Consider the following 16019-nt stretch of genomic DNA (forward strand, 5'->3'; position numbering starts at 1 on the left):
AGCTCCACACATAACAAATCTCATATTCTATATTAAATTCACACTTCTTTTGAGAGAGTTACCTGTCTTCGCCATTGTCTCTTCTACTTCTTTCACCTTCTCTGTTGGTGAAACAATGGCTACTAATTTTCCATTCTCTCTGACCACTGCATTAGATTTATAGCTGGTAGTCCTGATATGGCCCAGCTGTGAATTCTTAACATTCTTGGAATTCACCTGACCAATGATTTTCTTAAGCTGGATCACACCTCACAATCTTAGTGGATTCCTGGTCTTGTTACTGCCCAATGTTTTGGTTCTTTAAAAGACCAAAGATCCTCAACTGAAATGTCTCAATAGATCATGTCCATAACTGCAGATACACAGCTCTAGCTCAAAATCAGCCTGGGCAATTGGATCAATATGTCTAGACTAGCAATCTAACAGTCTATTTCCTTCATAACATGGAGGGTCTCACTTGAAGAAGCGCCCAATGCTAATTTACATTGCCTCGACAAGAAAAAATGATATCGAGATATTTTCCAGAAACACCTTGCACTTATAATTACAGGATATCTATGCGTATGTTGATTGTAGCATCTTCAACCAATTAGAAAGCTACTAATGTATTGCTGATAACTCGCACTATCGAGGTACAAGAAATTTCATTCAATTTATCCAGTCCTTATTAGCAGTTGCTCCATTAGGACTGCACACTCAAACAATATGCATAATTTAGTGGCAATTAAAGCACTTGAGTAACCATGAATATCATTCTGTGCTCAGAGAGCTTTCATTGGAGACATTGCACCTCTTCCCCACTTTTTCCATCCACATGACGCGTAGACTTCTGGCACTCACTTGACCTTAGTAATTTCTTGCCAAAAGCTTAATCCTGAAGAAGACAACCAAACCACCACCACCATTTTCATGATCTTGGTCCCTGCCTGCAGTTCAGTTTAAGTCTTGAGGAAAACATTTCAAACTGTTTCCAATAATGTGTGGTTATACTGCACACTCCCTCTGCCAGTTCAGACAGTTTTGCCTGAATCCTTTCATTTGATAGAAAACATGGTAAAGAATCCCACAGACTGAAAGAGTTATGAAAATTGCACACTTAAGCCAGTGTCTTTCATCTATACCCACTGTCTCTTCTGGTCCCTGAATGCACATACTTAATGTGTAAATCAAAGAATCATTGAAGTTGGTTCAAAATCAAAGTTAAAAATAAACTTATTATCAAGTACAAGTATGTCACCATACACTAGCATGAGATCTACTTTCTTCTGGGCATTTACAGCAGATACAAAGAAATACAATTACATCAGTTAAAACTACACACAAAGATGGACAACCAATGTGCAAAAGAAGACAAGCTGTGCAGATACAAAAAGCATAATAATAATAAAGTTATAATAATATTGGAATCATGAGTTGTAGAATCCTTGAAAGTGAGTTCATAGGCAGTTGAATCAGTTCAGTGTTGAGGTGACTGAAGAGGCTGAGGAGCCTGATGGTTAAATGCCCTTTCAAGGTCCATATAATAACCTTGTTGGAGACCACATCATGCATTGTTAGAGTAATAAACTCACTAATAGATCAAGATCATAGAAAACTCTTAAGTTTTAAGAATAAATTGGATAGGTACATGGATGGGAGAGGTCTGGAGGGTTATGGACTGGATGCAGGTCAATGAGACTAGTGGAATAATGTTTCAGCACAGATTAAAAGGGCTGAATGGCCTGTTTTTGGTGCTGTAGTGTTCTATAGTTCTCCAGCTCTTTTTATGTATCACAGCGTTCTCTGATCTCTCCCAAGAGTTGGGGAAAAATTCCTTTTAAAAACATCTTCATCCTCTCCATTAACACATAATTGTCTGTAACATCCCATTCAAAACAAATCTCCTATATCTAGCACAAGACATCATTACTGTTCTAACAATAAGATGCTGTTTTCTTTTCTCTTAAAGCAGGTTATGGCTTTGCCATTTCCGCAGCAGCAATATTCCAAACTTGTTGGGTTCCTCCAAATTGTTGGTTAATAAGGCAAATAATTAAGATAGAGATTTCAGTCAAACATTGTTTATTTATGATGAACACCATTTATCTACAAACAGTGGCACATATAACAATGTAATAAAGCTCATACCACATGCTACAGACAGTCAACATCCCACATATACAGTTCTTAACCCGTGGCTGGTATCTTTAACATTCAGTGTGACCTCTTTGCTTTCCTATTCTATGCTCTAAACAATAAAGGCAAGTATTCCTTAAGTCTTAATTACCTGTCCTCTATCTCCAAAGATCTGTCATTAAGCTCTCCAAAATCCCTCACGTTCTCTGTACCTCAATACCTGTCTACTATAGGAATCTAGGACAGAGTGGTCAGTATGTTACTGGAATGAAGAATGGACTAAAAGCTCAGTATAATTTAATTATTCCAATAATTCCTGGCAGTCTTCCCAGTTTCCACTCTCCATTAACCCAAGTAGATCCAAAACTCTGCTGCTTGTGTCCTGAATTGCACTGTGGCATTCTCCCATAATTCTGGTGTTCACTGAGTTAAATCAGCTCTCAGTCCAGGCTCAATTCTCAAAGGAATTTACAATTTGTTGCATAGACTCAACCCTCCCGTTCACTGTAACCTTCTTTACTCGCCAACCCTTTGAGAAGCCCGTTGTCCTCCAAATCCATCTCCATGCAGATCTCTGATTTTTGTCTTAAATAATGAGAATTAGGCAATGCTAGAGAAACAAAATAAGTTTTACAATGAAGAAAATGGGATCTAGGAAGAGAGACTGATAAAGCAGACTAAGCAATTGTTATGCTGAGCACTTGCTCTCCGTCTGCAATGGCTGTTTTCATCTCCCACTTGAAAGCCATTCATATTCCCTCCCCATTCCCACAGCAATGACACAGTCTGTCCTTGCAATTCTCCCCTACAGTGTGAGGCCAAGTGTAAACAAGAGAAACAGCATCTGATTTTCTGCCTGGGTAGATTACAACACAATGAACATTCCTTAACATCAAGTAGCCTGTCTCTTTAAGTCAGACGTACAGACAAGAGAGACATGCAGAAAAGGAAATGGGACTGAGAATAAAAGTGGCATTTTCTTATTTTCATTGTGGGCAGAAAATGCAAGAACATTTCTGCTTCATCGAAAAGTTATTTGCAAAGGGAGTTGAGTGTGAGCAATCTAGTTATAAGGACAAGTGTGCTTTTGGTTATATGAGAAGGTATAGTACCTTAAAATAGGGAGAGATTGGAAGAGAGAATTAAAACCTACCAGAATATATATACATAGTTTTATTCTTATGGTAATTTCAAATAATTAATCAATGTCTTCAACTTGCCCCAGGCTTACATTTTTTCATTAATCCCTATAACAACCTTATTCACACAGCACTATCACCGCAGTCACTCCGTCTATCCTGCCTCTTACCTTATCATAGTTCTCCCTACCCTTCCTCTTTCTCTGCTCCTTAATACTTTTTTATCTGTAAATTACTTGTAAATAACAAAGTGAAAGCTTATTGATCTGAAATGTTAATTCTGCTTTTCTCTTTTCACTGAAAACCGCTGATTATTTCCAGCACTTCCTGTTATTTCAAACTTACAGAATCTGCAACTAAACTTTTGGATGCCTTTTTACATGGCTCGATCCTGTATTTTGTTTGACAACTCTCCTGTGAAGCACCTGGGGATCTTTTACGGAATCCAAGTTGCTGTTGTTGCCCAATGAACAAAGATGTTCGGCAAACTCACCCTGTGTACTACCTCCTCAATGTACAAGACAAACCAGCACAGGAATCCAAATAGAAAGAAATTGTTTAGAACAGATACAAAAAAAGTGTTAATTGAACATTTAGAGATAACATAACCAGACTTTGCTCAATTATGTATGGCTTGACAAGTCGGGCGACTGCACCCCGTTTTGTTTTGTTGTAGGAACCTTGCCTTCTGTAGATGAGAGCCGGGGCGGGGTAGAGAGCTGGGAGAACGTGGGGGGGGGGGGCGGCTGGAATGTCGTGGCATGGAATCCCAGTGGGACCTTCACCTGAAGCGGTGCACATTCAACTTTCGCCGAGTCCTTTCCAAATCCGAACACGGCCTCAGGTTCTTTCTGTTAAGGCTTGTTACGGAGTACCGTTATGTGGCGGAGGGAGGATTTGCTCCCCACTCAACCTAACTTGAAACAAAGGAGTAGGGCGGGCGCTGCCACCGCGTCCTCCGCGCCCCCTGTATGGCGATTGGCCAGCCCGTGAATACTTCGGCCAACTGTTGGCTCATCGGCCTGTCAATCAGCTGCGGCTCGGGCCGGTGGATACGACCTCTCGGTGGAGAGTAGGTTGAGGTAGAGTGGATTCACGGTAGTTGCCGTGTTGGGAAGGTGAGGCAAGCGCCTTGTGTCTTCCTCTCGACCCCGGGACATGAAGATGGTGCACGGATAGAAATAGTGAGTGACATCCTCAGTGGAAAGCGGGTGTTTCTGCTGACCGAGGCAGGTCTCAGCGTATGGTCCGGTTGGGGGTGCGGGGTTCTGAAGGGTCCGAGCCGTCCGACGTGTCCCACGTCCCTTCAGCCGCCGATGCCGGACGGGACGCCGAGCTGAGGTGGATGTTGCTTTATCCCCAGAGAGGCTGAGGCAGCCGGCGTACTGAGGTGGTGAGGAGTGCATGTCCCACCACTTCGCAGTTGGTTTGGGGCGAGAGTAGTGGGACGGATTGGCATTTAGACACTGGTATTCGCTGTAGTTCTGCCCCACATGAGGCATACCCGGTCCAACAGGGAAAACAGGATCTTCATTTGTCCCAACATCGTGTGTACTTCTGCATGTTCTCGGCGTATTTTGGAAAAGATTTGCAGCTTAAGAGTTAATTGGTTTCGATGAAGGGGTTCAAAGCTAAGCACTGAAGGCAGAGGAAGTAAATCTCGGGAGAGGTAGAAGCTTCAGGGGTTGCAATTGTGATAATAAAGGAATGAGTAAATCAGTAGAGTATTAAATAGGGGTAAATTATGATGGAAATACCCGACAGTTGGGCTGCAAGTGAGGAGTAGGAAAGAGTTAACTGTCAGATCAATGAGCTTTCAATTTAGTATCAGGAAATTTGAAGTGGTATAAAATGAAAACAGAAGGAGAAGCTATGTAATGTGGAAAGCAAAGAAATTTGGGGATTCTTAAAAGTAATTTGTGAAATAGACTATAAAAAGTTTTATGGAAAGATGTAGTGCTAAAACCTGTGCAGAATTTGAGTTCAACCACAGTTGGCATACGTGAGGTTATAGTTTCAAAGGAATGAAAGGATGAGTGCTTAACGCAGTGCAGTTTTCCCACAGTTCCTACTAAGTGTAAAAGAATGGGAATTTGTTGAGTGGGGCATACTTAACAAGATTTAGTTTAGTCATTTTATGGTATTAAAATAACTGGTGTTTTATAGTTTCATTTGCAGTGTTGGCCATTGGTAATAAACAAAACACCTGACAACTTCCAAGTTAGGTGGCCAGTTGAACTAGTTACCTGAAATTGCTATTTTAGAGTTTGGGATTAAGTAGAACAAATTACTTATCTTCTGAGTGCAATTTTTACTATGCAGAGAGTGTGAGATATGTTTCAAAGTTGCTGGTGAACGCAGCAGGCCAGGCAGCATCTCTAGGAAGCGGTACAGTCGACATTTCAGGCCGAGACCCTTCGAAGGGTCTGACGAAGGGTTTCGGCTTGAAACATCGTCTGTACTTCTTCCTAGAGATGCTGCCTGGCCTGCTGCGTTCACCAGCGACTTTGTGTATTACTTGAATTTCCAGTATCTGCAGAATTCCTCTTGTTTGTGTGAGATATGTTATTTGTTTTCTTCTTAAAAAGTTACTGGGTTTAATTTGTACTCTTTAGTCACAAATGGCTTTTAATTATTTAATTATTTTCAACTGGGTATGGCATGCCATCATCTAATTGATTTTTGAGAGGAACCTGGGGTGGGTATGGAACAGTAGGCAGGCTGTGTTTCCTGGTTTTGTTCCAGGAGGTGGCCAGCCAGAGAGAATACAGGAAAGCGCAGAGCAGGAAATTGAAAGAGCAGGAAAAGTAGTAATAATGGGAGTTGTCAAAATGAGTGCCATGTTCAGACACATACTTGACATTAGATACTGTTAGAGGTAACATATTTAAGAAATAATGTTCAAATCATGGGGCAAAGGACCACACAGCAGGAAACAGTAAAGGCCGGAAATTACATTGTCATCAGCAAATTCTACACGAGTCCTTCATGATGTGTAGCCTTGCTGGTGCCATGGTAGGAATCAGTAACAGGGTGTTGATTACTCTTAAGGTAGCTGGGTGGAAGAGAGAGAGAGTCCAGTTCAAAACATTGGTACCACTGGCAGGTAGGGAAAAAGGGGTTTGATCCTGTCAATAGGTTTTAAGGAGACAGGAAAGTATTGAAGAAGCAGGACATCCTGATTGTGTTTGTGTGCACTGAAATGATGATTAATGCTAGAGAGGAGGGAGGACTTTTAGATTCCTGCAGCTTTGGGACCAATTCTGAGGGATGTGGAACTGCACAGGCTGTGTTCAGTGGATTTGAGGTCAGAATTCTTCCAGGTTTTGTTTAGTACATGTGGAATGGTTTGTTTAACTTGAAATGGGATTGGAACATTTATTAAAAGTATAAAATACACAAAGTAAGGGAAAAGAGCAATTTTTTGTGGAGCATTTTTCAATAGAATCAGACCGCAAAGGTCCAAGGTCTACTGTGTTGTGGAAAGGCAGAGTTCAGAGGTTCATTAATTATCAAAGTATACAACTCTGAAATTCTTCTTCTCTGGATAACCCTGAAACCAGAAAGTTAGAGCTGTAGGCACACATAATAACCACTTGTTTCGGATGATGTGCCAGTAATGGAAATGTGCCTTATTTTTAAAAAAATAAGATCAAGGTTGAATATGAAATATTTCTGGATGCAAGGTATTAAAGAAAGTAGGAAAGAAAGATTAAGAGGTGAGATTGATTTTACTAGAGAAAGAGGAGGTCCTGTAGCAGTCAATAATAGAATCTAATTTGAAAGTTAATATTTTGAGTCAGAGTCCTTTTGTCAGAATCTATTTGTTTGAAATTAAGAAACAAGTATTTAATAAACAAACATTTAACATTATTTCGGGTGCTTCCATACAATGGAACCATATTATAAAGAAGCAAATTTGCATGGGAATTGAATAGATATACAAAAAGGAGGCACTTTAACTGTCCTCTAGAACGGGATAGTAATGTAAGGTGGGGGGAGGGGGGAAGAGTAGGGTAGGTTTTGAGATGTGTTCAGGGATTAGGTTGATTGGTTAATATAAATTGCCCTTAGTGCAATGAAGGAGTATGCAAGGGAATTGGTGGCAGGGAAATATGTGTGAGATTGTTCTGAGATCCAGCATTAATTCATAGGGCTGAATAACCCTTTCTGACATAAGCAAATGAGTAGTTATGAAGGAAAACTTCCTTCAGTAAAATAGTCTGGCTTATAATTGGTTTAATAAACTTCCTTTGGATTTACTTAGGGAATTGAGATAGGCCAAATGAAATGAGGGTCAGTATGAATACGGACTATAGAAATTGCTCATGATAATCTCATTCTGAACAGGACAATGGTTCTTCTCAAGTATAGACACTGCCGAGCCCAAGAACTGTAACCAGAACATTCTGTAATTTGGAAAATCTGAGATCATAAAAGTTGAGCCATTAGGTTAATTAGTTAACTTTAGATCTTAGTTGGAAATATTTAATTAGTGTTGATCTGTGGTAGAGATTTAAAACATGCAGGACCATTGGTGTTAAACCACAGAATGCCAGACTGGAGAGTTTTGACCTGTACGACATTAACAGTTTTTTTGTAGTCATCACTGTTCACAGCTGGAAGTGTTGCTAACACCACAATGAGCAATCTTTATTTTGGGTCAAAACATCTAGAAGTGGCTACTTCAAGAATTGAAGGATTTGACTCTTTTAAAAACTCAAAAAACTAATAAAAACCGTAATAGAAACTCAGTGGCCACTTTATTAGTTCCCTCTAATAACGTGGTCACGGAATGTATGTTTGTGGTCTTCTGCTGCTCTAGCCGATCCACCTTCAAGGTTTGACTTGCTGTGCACTCAGAGATGCTCTTCTGCACACTGCTGCCATGACACATGGTTACTTGAGTTACTGTCGCCTTCCTGACAACTTGAAGCAGTCTGGCAATTCTTCTCTGACCTCTGTTGTGAACAAAGCGTTTTCACTCAGGGAACTGCAGCTCAGTGGGTGTTTATTTTTCACACCATTCTTCAATTCTACAGTTTGTTGTGAATGAAAATCCAAGGAGATCAGCAGTTTTTGAGATACTTAAACTATCCTGTCCAGCACCAACAATCATTCCACGGTCAAAGCCTCTTGGGTCACACTTCTTTCCCATTCTGATGTTTGGGCTGAACGACTGAACATCTTGACCATGCCTACATGCTTTTAAGTTGTTGCCACATGAATGGCTGATTAGATGTTTGCATTAATGTACAGCTGTACCTAATAAAGTGGGCATTGAGTGTTTGTTTTCTGGAGTACAACGTCAACATTTTGACATGTTTATCCTTCAAGCAAGAAACTGTGTTTTACCAACCAATTTTTTTTTCCAAATATTTTGTTTGAGTAAAGGGTGCTTCATTAAAGATTAAGTCAAACTGCAATGCTAGGTTGAAAGGTCTCCCTGTCTCCCACAAGAGTTTCCCTATAGTGAGTTATTGATAATTTACTATCCAGAGGAACCAAGTTGTCATTATGTTTGCATTTTTGAATGTTAAAACGCAGGTATAGCAGAGAACTGAGATGGCCTTTATCATAAACAAGCACAGCCACTTTGCTCTAGTTATACAAGGCCCTAGTGGACTATTATCAGGAATATCGTGTACAAGGTTGGTGTACCTGCAAGAGGATATACTTGCTGAAGATAGACTGCAGTGTAGGTTTATCACTTGAAAAGAGAGAATGCAGAGTGGTATTTCTAGAGTTTAGAGCAAAGATGTGGGATACTTTCATGGCTTGATGTGGTAGATGTGGAATTAATCTTTATCCTGCTGGGGATCATAATCTCAAATTGAAAGGTCAGCATTTGTTACAGAGACAATAACATTTCTTCAAAGAAGGGCCATCCTTCACATGGAATTCTGAATCCAAGAGGATTGTGGGGGTTAAGTACATTCAGGACAAAGATCAATTTTTTTGGAGATTGGGGAAATTAATGGTTATGAGATTTGTGCAGGAAACTGGTGCTGAAACTGAAGAAAAACTACTGAATGGAAGAGCAGGGATGAAAGGCTGAATACCCTACTCTGGTTTTTGTTTGTTAAAGTGCTCCAGTTGTATCTGCTACAATATGGATAGTCTCATCTCTGATTATTTGGTTATTATGATCATATCATATAAGACTCTAATTCTAGCATTATAGGCAGCAACTTTAGGAAATCCTGTGTTTGGACAAATTAATGTATAATTTTGAGAACATAACTTGGAAGCCAGAGTGAACAGATCAGCTTGTTTTGACTTTCAGCAAGATCATACTTGTTCCTTCACTTTAGCAATGTTTTTTTCACTAAACCCAAACCTATTGATTTCCTTAACATCTAAGGATCTGTCCTCATTATTATTTGGAAATTTGGCTCTATCAATACCTGCATCCTTCACTTAAGTGCTTTCATGATTTGATTTTTTTTTAAAGATTTAATTCTTCCAGCAGCTGTTGAAGCTAAGGAGAAAGAAAAGATTATTCTGAATGTTCTCTTAAACCCCAAGGACAATAACTTTGATTTTAATAATGGCTTAATTATCAAAAAAATCCAACTTTCCTTCAACACTGAAGATACCAAAATATGAGGTAAGCTAAAATCCTGCGATACTCAACAGTTCAAATAGCATCGTAGCAAAAACAGCTAATCCCATAGGAGGGAGGAGAAGATGGCGGCACGACGCAGCGCACACAGCCGTTCCAAATGTATATCGTATGTGTTAACTAGGGGGCCGTGCACAATCCTGATTTGATAGAGACAGTCGTGAGAAGCATGGAGGAACACCTGGAGTAACTTCTAAAATGCCTGCTTTGCTGCCGGTGCTACTGTGCGATCGAGAATCTCCGGAGAGGAAGGCCCCAAACCCTCGGCTTTGCCTATTGCCTATTGCCTGTTGCCGGGGCCGGGGTCGAAGCGCTCGGCAGAGATGGTGCTCGGTGTCAAATAGGTGGTCGGAGGCTCGGAGTTTTCGGACGGACTCGGAGTCGGACTGTCGTCGGATGCTTCCAGGATGCTGCATCAGCAAGTTGGCACTGGAGGTTCACCGTCTGCGCGAGATCATGACTTGCGAGAGACTTTGAGACTCTTACCGTGCCATGGTCTGTTCTTATCAAATTACGGTATTGCTTTGCACTGTTGTAACTATATGTTATGATTATGTGGCTTTTGTTAGTTTTTAAAGTTGGTTTGTCATGTGTTTCTGTGATATCATTCTGGAAGAACATTGTATCATTTCTTAATGCATGCATTACTAAATGACAATAAAAGAGGACTATGTGTCCTCATAATCTAATCTAATCTAATATTTTAGGTTGATCACTTTTCATCTGAGTTTGGCACAGATAGATATATAGACTCTCTATTGATCCTAAAGGAAATAACTGTGTCACAGTACCAATGCAAGTGCAAAGATGTACAAATATTAGAAGAGAAATAAGAAAGAGTCTAACGGGGGCAGGGGGGGGAGGGGAGTTGTCATTTCCCCAGCTATAGATTGACTTATTATAGAGCCTAATGGCTGAGGGTAAGAATGACCTCATAGAGCACTCTTTGGAGCAGCACAGTTGTCTTGGGGTATTACTAAAAGTGCTCCTCTATTCAGCCAAGGTGGTATGCAGAGGGCGAGAAATATTGCCCAGAATTGCCGGGATTTTCCATGGGGTCCATTGTTCTACCACAGCCTCCAGTATGTCCTGTTTGACTCCTATAACTGAACTAGCATTTCTTATTAGATTATTGAGCCTGTTGGCATCTTCCATGTTGATGCTATTGCCCCAGCACACCACAGCATAGAAGATTGTACTGGTGTTAACAGATTGTTAGAACGTGTGAATGAGAGGTCTTCATACTCCAAAGGACCTCAGTCTCCCCAGGAGGTAGAGGTGACCTTGGCCCTTCTTGTACACAGCCTCTTGTGTTGGTGCTCCACTCAAATCTGTCATCCAGGTGCAGCTACTTGTAGGTCTTCACCACGTCTAGGTCCACACTGTCAATAGTAACAGGGAGCAATGCAGGCTTAGTCTTCCTAAAGTCCATCACCATCTCCTTTGCCTTACTTATGTTGAGCTGCAGATGATTCAGCTTGTACCATTTGACAAAGTTCTCCACCAGGGCCCTGTATTCATCCTCCTGTCTTCCTTTTATACACCCAACTAACTAGGCATTAAACACATTTTAAGATGTAAAGAAAAATGGATTGGGGGAGAAGGATGTCAAACAAATCAGATCATTTGTCATCGGATGAGAACCAACAAAAATTGAAGCAAATTGTGCAGGGCATTGCTAGTTGAAAGTGGGTTGTAAAGGTCTGTCACAAGGATGTGTAAATAGATGGTGATTAAAATCCTGAGTTGGTAGAAGGGGGAGAGTATCTTTCATCAAAAACCACCACCATGCATCATCTTGTCACTCCTCCATTTCCTGAGCACTTTAACCAGTGTCCTTTTTCATGTATATTATCCAGGTGCTTTTTAGTTTTGAGGTAAAATAAAAGGACATGCTGATTTCCAATGCAAATGTAACTTTATTTTCAGGCACACAAGTTTGAGCTCTAACTGTATGAATCCAAAACACTATCCATTATGCTTAAGGCCAGTTGTAGGCATCTTTGCTGGAGTTCTTTGTGAAGGTTGGTTTGTTGCCTGGGTTGGAGTCCTCAAAGTAGGCTTTTGTTGGCTATGGTCCTCACTAGTTGCTGCGAAGTTTTTCACTATTGGCTTTCAAGGTGCAGTTACTGTTGCTCTGGCTTGCTAATGGGGGAGGGTGTGTAACCATACTCTTGTATACCCTTCCTGGAATTTATTTGGTCTTGAGTGGGAGGGCCACTACTAATCCCTTCAAAGGGTAATGAATGAAGGATCTCAACCTGAAATATCAACTGTTTCTGTAGATGCTGCCTGACCTGCTGAGTTCCTACACCATTTTGTGTGTGTGTTAATCTGGATATCTAGCATCTACAGAATCCCATGTGTAAAGGATCATAAATTTTGTGAAAGCTTTGAATGAGATGGAGTTGGAAACCTAAGCTCCATTTCTATCTATATTTTGTTTCTCATTCCCTGGATTAATACTTGTGTTAAACTCGGACTAAATGTCTGTCTCAATATCTGATCTTGCAGAAGTCTGGGTTCACCTTGGGTAATTTTGCTGTTTCCCAGCTTCCTGTTCAGAGGAGCTGCTTAGCTGCACTTTGTGTATGCATTATCTCTACAGCCTGCACTTGATCTTTTACCTGTCACACTCCATCCCCATAATTATCATCAGGAAATGTACGAGATTGCAAAATAATGTGATATAATTGAGGAAACCCACCAGAGTTGACAGATCTGAGTTTACTTTGCCTTTTTATCCCTGTAAATTCTAATCTGTCAATGTCAGCCTTGAGTATGCCAAATGACAGAATATCTATAGTACTCTTTAGTATTCTTGATATGAATGATATGTTGCATTAAAAATTCTGTTCATGATGGGGCTCAGAATTATAGAAGCACACTGTGCTCAGTGATCAGTTTTTAAGCAGCATCAGTTGTGTGTGTTTGTATTCAAAAAATAGTGATTTTTTTTGTCAATGATAGTTGGCAAGAAATAAGCAGTAGGACAATTCAGCACTGTTTTGCTCATCACAGATTTCAAACTTCAGGCTTGGAGATGTCAGAAATGACTGAGTAAATTATTTTACTACAAGTTAGAAATTATGAAGAATTTGAAAGCATTTTGAATGTTACAATGAAAATGAAGATTTGGAAGATGCAATTGTCTAAAGCATTGTATGAAGCAGTCCATTACCTGTGCCAGGTGCCTGTGTTTATTTACAATCAATCATAAGAATGGGGCAAATGAATTCCTTCATCGATAACTATTAGGAACTAATATAGCTTTATAGTACTATAAAGGTATTGATAATGTTCTAATTTGTTCTGTATTTCATTTAAATACATTAATTGTTACTCTATTAAATAGTAGTTTGTCTTTTTTATTTAACTATTTCCATGAAACTTTGGTTAATTGGGGCAGCTGCTTAATTGGGCCAAAATATACAGGTCCCGATGTGTCCCAATTAACCAGAATTCACCGTATATAGAAAAAGCTCAGAATAAACTAATGTCAGGAAGAACAAATGCTAGGCATAATGAAGATGAGATAAGTCTCAGTTTGGATCAGACAGCGGCAGTGGTCTCTTGAACATAGTGTTTGAGGAAATTGCATTGTCACAGTTGACCTCCAGGTTATTCATTTGTGTACCTTTACAAGTGTAAGCTTTCCATATATCTGCTAAATTGCCTTATTCTTTTGTTACCTGGTTCTTTATCAGATGCATTTCCAAATATAGCTTGAGAAATTTAGGAAAAACCTTTTTGGTTACAAGGTTGTTGCAGTAAAGTGTCATGTTTTATTTCCTGTTTATGATGGAAAACTAATGTGCATTGTAAAATATGTAGATATCCTAAATGCTGCTTTGCTCTCTAAATGGAATTTTACTGTGTTACTATTGAGTTGGGGCGAGCACAGTAAAAGATTTCAATGTGTTTATAATGCCATTTGGGGATTCTTTGTCATTTGAGATTAGTCTTGAGCCTCTGTTGCATAATGCTTCAGTTCTGTTCCATATGACTGTCAAGGGATTATACACTGAAGCCTTGAGAAAACTTGACACTTGGTTTATAAGGCTAATAAATCAAGATGATGCACTTTTTAACTTTTCCCAGCTGTACCAATAATAACAGCCTGTTTTTCTCATTTCCATCATCTGAGTTTGTTGATACAATGGAAAAATAGCCAACAACAGAATAAACACTTCCACCATGGTTGCTGGCAAAAAAAAACCCAGCTTCTATTGACTTTAGCAACCATCATGCCATTAAAGCCTGTGTACTAGAATGGTAAAGTGTTCCTGATTGACCATTTAAATTGTATTGATTTAAGATATTTCTGAAAATTTGTGGCTAACCTTGGTAGTGGTTAGCACGACACTATTACAACTTGGGGCATCGGAGTTCAATTCCAATGTTGTCTGTAAGGAGTTTTTACATCCTTCCCGTGAGCACATAGCTTTCCTCTGGGCGCTCCGGTTTCTTCCCACATTCCCACTTCAGTCACTGTAAATTGTTCCATGAGTACGCTTGGGAGGGTTGCTGTGGTACAGCTCGTTAAGCCGGAAGGGCCTGTTCCGTGCTCTATCTCTAAATAACGTATAAAATAAAATGCCAAGTTTTATTTTTATGGTAGGAAATTAAAATGTTTACATGTTGTTCACGGTAGAGAAGTCATGCATACCCTTACTTCTACTTTTTAAAGTAATTTTTAATTGCTGGGTATAATTTAATTAAGTCCAGTAAAAGTGATGCTTCAGCTTTGAAATTCAGGAACATTAAATTATGTTTCCATACAGACTTTGGTATAATTTGCTTCTGTTATTGATTCCTAATAATGTTACCTCAACTGTTTTGAGTGAAGCTAACTTTATACTGGTGCATAATTTGCTCTCCAGAGAATGGGCTACCAGTGTCTGCTGTTTATATAGAAGTTGTACAATGACTTTAGCCAGGGGTAGATCCCTGCTGTTAATCTCATGGATGTGGAATCTCCTGTCTGCTTTCTTGTTGGTGTGAAGTTGTTGTATTGTGAGGTAGATACAGACAATCATGCAGAAGATTGAACCCTATGAACTTCAACCTAATGCCTCTTTAATAGCAGCAACACACATCAAAGTTGCTGGTGAACGCAGCAGACCAGGCAGCATCTCTAGGAAGAGGTACAGTCGACGTTTTGGGCTGAGACCCTTCGTCAGGACTAACTGAAGGAAGAGCTAGTAAGAGATTTGAGAGGGGGAGGGGAGATCCAAAATGGTAGGAGAAGACAGGAGGGGGAGGGATAGAGCTGAGAGCTGGACAGGTGATTGGCAAAAGGGATATGAGAGGATCATGGGACAGGAGGCTGAGGGAGAAGGAAAAGGGGGAGTGGGGATAAACCCAGAGGATGGGCAAGGGGTATATTCAGAGAGACAAAGGGAGAAAAAGGATGCATGTCTTTTGTTGGCTTTGTGGAACAATCTATGTTCCAAACCTATTCTGGTATCTGTCCCCCACTTTTCCTTCGCTACATCGACGACTGCATTGGCGCTGCTTCCTGCACGCATGCTGAGCTCGTTGACTTCATTAACTTTACCTGCAACTTTCACCCTGCCCTCAAGTTTACCTGGTCCATTTCCGACACCTCCCTCCCCTTTCTAGATCTTTCTGTCTCTATCTCTGGAGACAACTTATCTACTGATGTCTACTATAAGCCTACTGACTCTAACAGCTATCTGGACTATTCCTCTTCTCACCCTGTCTCTTGCAAAAATGCCATCGCCTTCTTGCAATTCCTCCGTCTCCGCCGCATCTGCTCTCAGGATGAGGCTTTTCATTCCAGGACGAGGGAGATGTTCTCCTTTTTTAAATAAAGGGGCTTCCCTTCCTCCACCATCAACTCTGCTCTCAAACGCACCTCCCCCATTTCACGCACATCGGCTCTCACTCCATCCCCCTGTCACCCCACTAGGAATTGGGTTCCCCTGGTCCTCACCTACCACCCCACCAGCCTCCGGGTCCAACATATTATTCTCCGTAACTTCTGCCACCTCCAACGGGATCCTACCATTAAGCACATCTTCCCCCCCCCCCGCTTTCCGCAGGGATCGCTCCGTATGCGACTCCCTTGTCCATTCGTCCCCCCCATCCCTCCCCACTGATCTCCCTCCTGGCAC

At 40.6% G+C, this 16019-nt stretch overlaps 1 protein-coding gene across 3 annotated transcripts in view; it reads left to right on the forward strand.

The window, feature by feature from the left end:
• Nucleotides 1-4325: 4325 nt before the first annotated feature.
• sncaip (synuclein, alpha interacting protein) overlaps nucleotides 4326-16019 on the forward strand; it is a 111458-nt gene continuing 99764 nt past the window's right edge. For all 3 annotated transcript variants that reach the window (XM_063068713.1, XM_063068711.1, XM_063068712.1), the window contains exon 1: nucleotides 4326-4438. The gene's annotated coding sequence lies outside the window, so the exon portion shown is untranslated. The remainder of the gene's footprint in view (nucleotides 4439-16019) is intronic.

This window comes from Mobula hypostoma, chromosome 16 (genome assembly GCF_963921235.1).
Source record: "Mobula hypostoma chromosome 16, sMobHyp1.1, whole genome shotgun sequence".
NCBI lineage: Eukaryota > Metazoa > Chordata > Chondrichthyes > Myliobatiformes > Myliobatidae > Mobula > Mobula hypostoma.